At 39.2% G+C, this 3,697-nt stretch overlaps 1 non-coding gene across 1 annotated transcript; it reads right to left on the reverse strand.

The window, feature by feature from the left end:
- Positions 1 to 2,437: 2,437 nt before the first annotated feature.
- On the reverse strand, positions 2,438 to 2,544 carry LOC139894729 (small nucleolar RNA R71). The gene has a single exon (XR_011775214.1). It is a non-coding gene; the product is annotated as a small nucleolar RNA R71 (small nucleolar RNA).
- Between the last annotated feature and the right edge of the window lie 1,153 nt (positions 2,545 to 3,697).

Below are 3,697 nucleotides of genomic sequence, written 5' to 3' on the forward strand. Positions count from 1 at the left end.
ATAAAAGGAGGGCTTCATTTCTCATTTCAACACACCAAAAAACACACCAATTCCTCACTTCTCTCTCTAAATATCTCTCTATAGTCGCTCTCTAGTGATCTATAGGAGATTAGTTCTCTCTACTTTCTCTCTCTAGTTTCTAAAGAGGGAAAAGTACAGAGATTAGGAAATGTAGTTATCTCTCTATTGTCGCTCTCTAGTGATCAATAGGAGATTAGTATGTAGTTAGTAGTAGAAGCTATCGAGTATTATAACGCTATGGATATTTTGAAGAAATACAAGTGTTATTCTGCCGACATTATTCGGTATTATCTATCCTTTCTTTTATCAGTTTATTATAATATTCTTGTTCGATGTTTATGATTTACTGATGTTAGAAATACTTGTTGCCATGATGTGTGAGCAATTGCTTGATTGTTTGCCATGATTTATTAATGTGAGTTAGGGATGATTATCGTTTCGTACTAGCTTTCTGTCTATGATATTAAACCTCGTTATTATCGTCCTTCCACCAATAAACGTGATTAAAACCTTTTATAAAGTCAACGTTATAAAGGTAATTAGTTATCTGTGTTTATACATTGGTCAAGGTATGAACCCATCGGAAATACTATAAAGTACATGGGGAATTACCATAGGACCAGATCAAGACATTGGTCAAGAGTATAAGACTCGAGGAGATACTGTACAACAGTAGAGTACCGTGTTGATGTACTATAGGACCACTTAAGCATGGTCAAGGTTAGAAGCTATGGAACCACTTTAATTCTAGTACATGGTGGATAACTAAGGGATTTATTGGGTAGATTTAAGTAAGGGATGGTTTAAGTCATAAATGGAAATTTAACGCACTACAATACAAACTAAGCTTATAAGTCTTTAAGGATGACTGAGAACTATCTAATGTTCTAATTTGTCTACAAACCCTTAGATTTTACCAAACCATTGACAGAAAGGGATTCGAAACACAATCATAACCACTCACTTGGGTGATACACTAAGGTGTTAAGAAAGGTTGGATATTCTTATAGCTATGCTACTTTATTCGTGCACCCAAGGTATGCACTGCATCCAAGATGGGCCGCTTATATTCTTAAACCGGATAAAGTGTCGGGAGTTGAGCATAGTCCATCCAATCAGAATCTTCAAAGTCTAGTTCCTCGTGACATGCTAACCGAGAAACCTCTTAGTAGGGAATCTAGTGTTCACACCAAGGTATATCTATCCAATGAGTGTCTCATAATCGTCCCGACACTACGTTATCTTAAATCATGGTGAACCACGCCTTCTCTGTCCTTAGCTGTTGCATGCTAGCTAGCTTATTTTAATTATATTGCTTTTATATCTTAATTACAATTATATAAACTATTCAACCCAACTATTGCCTTTACACAATTTGATATTCCGGATAAAGTGGTGTCTAGAATAAATTGGTTGGACTTGGTTATTGGATTTTCGGAACAGTCGCCAATTTATTGGGACCAAAAGGATCCTGCCTCTCCACACAAGGTGTACCTGGCCACTAGTCTTGGATACTGAATTGTGTATGAACCTAATCTTAATTACTAAATTATCTAGATAAGCTCCGTTTCAAATTCGACCGCTCAAGGAACGACCCTAGGTCATATTTGCCCTTGCTAACCCATAGGAAGGAATAATATATTTAGGCCCAGCATATATAAATTCAATAATCAACTTCTCCCATTGGTATCCTGAACTGACGTTTTGCGACCTAACGACACCGCATAAATAAACCGTCCGATTCCGGCATATCACGGGGTAGTTAAAATTTTTGGCGCCGCTGCCGGGGAGCGGTTGTACGATTTGGAGCCTGTTTAGATTAGTTAGTTTTTAAGAGAACCTTTTGATAGAAACTAGCTTTGTCAGAAGTTACTAGTTTACTGTAGTTAGGTTAGATAATATTAGCTTAATTTAGATTAATTAAAAAATTTAAAATGGACTTCCTTATTAGTGAACCTTTAGGTTGGTTTAACCTATCTAGACCGCTAAGAATTCTTCCGACACATCCTTTCTTCTATCCGATATCATACATTGTACCCATCCGACGAGATCCACACTTACCTGAAGATAGTTCGACGATGGCCGCACGCATCACTCTCGCTGACATCACTAAACCCTCGTTAGAAGGACGAGGAGGACCAATACTCTACCCAGAGGTTGGAGCGTCTTTTGTGCTTAAGCATAGCATCATACAACTCATTCAGAATCACTGTCTATTCCATGGCTTACCAATTGACGATCCCAACTCTCACTTAGATAAATTCCTCTCCTTGTCCAACTCATATAAGCAAAACGGAGTTGAACAAGATGTAGTTCGTATGTATATGTTCCCCTATTCCTTAACCCTTCTATCACCTCATGGGAGGAAATGGCAACAACTTTCTTAATCAAGTACTTTCCCCCATCAAAACAAATCAGACTTAGGAATGACATCGTAAACTTTCAACAAGAATACGATGAATCATTCTACACCGCATGGGAAAGATTCAAACACTTGCTTCGAAGATGCCCGAATCATCGTCTTGAGAGCTCTGATCAGATTTTGACCTTTTACAAAGGTCTGAATCAAAACAACAAGTCTACTCTTGATGCTATTTCTCAGGGTAACTTCATGAACTTCACTACCGATGAGGCCTGGAGATTGATCGAGGAGATGACTATGCACCATCACGATTGGAACACGGAAGAGCACATTTCATCAGCAACATCGCTTTCCGCCTCCGATCCTATCAAAACCATAAAATATCTCTCTGAACAAATAGAAAACCTCACCAAAGAAGTTGGAGAGCTAAAGAAACCCCCGTAACATGTGTCTGAAGTGCAATTATGCCAGAATTGTACTGACCCACATTCGGCCAAGGTATACGAGGCTGAATGTGAGGACTCTGTTGTCTACTCTGATAAGATCCTAGCTTATCTACACAACCCACCCACTAAACCCACTACCACACTAGAGACAAGTCCAGACGATGTCCTACTACGAATCATCCACATGATCACAGCAAGACAAGATGCGGCTGACTTAGTCATGAATAATCACTTGAGTAGTCTTGAAAATCAAATAAGCCAGCTAAATCAACGTCTCGATTCTCTAGGTCATCCTAAAAATGACTCAAAGGTGGCACATAGCCAACCTTCAGTTTCTTCTAAGGAGAAGAAACTAACTAATACCCAATCGGTAGTAGTCATTGAGTCATCACCTAAACCCAATGGGAAAGCACCCATTCCATTCCCGGGCCGTCTCAAGCAAAGACATAACAAGATGAAATCTTTTAAGCTTGACTGTAAATTTTTGGACACTGTGTCTAAAAATCCTCATAGGAAGAAGTATTTTAGGAAACCGCTATCAACCAAGGATAAGGTACCCGAAGTACCCAATGTCCCACTGAACGCGGATTGTTTAGCCATTCTCTTAAATACTCTTCCTGAAAAACTAGGGGATACCGGACGATTTACCCTTCCTTGTTCTATCTACCAATCTGGTACTATCTATTCTTTCGCTGACCTTGGTGCCAGCATCAATCTCATGCCCTACTCACCGTTCCAGAGACTTGAAATTGGAAACCTTAACCCTACCAAAATGAGCATCCAACTAGTTGACCAATCCACTAGATATCCTAAGGGAATAGCTAAGAACGTCATGGTTAAGATCGACAAATTCCTCTTTTCGACCGAC

This window comes from Rutidosis leptorrhynchoides, chromosome 2, assembly GCF_046630445.1.
Source record: "Rutidosis leptorrhynchoides isolate AG116_Rl617_1_P2 chromosome 2, CSIRO_AGI_Rlap_v1, whole genome shotgun sequence".
Taxonomy (NCBI): Eukaryota; Viridiplantae; Streptophyta; class Magnoliopsida; order Asterales; family Asteraceae; genus Rutidosis; species Rutidosis leptorrhynchoides.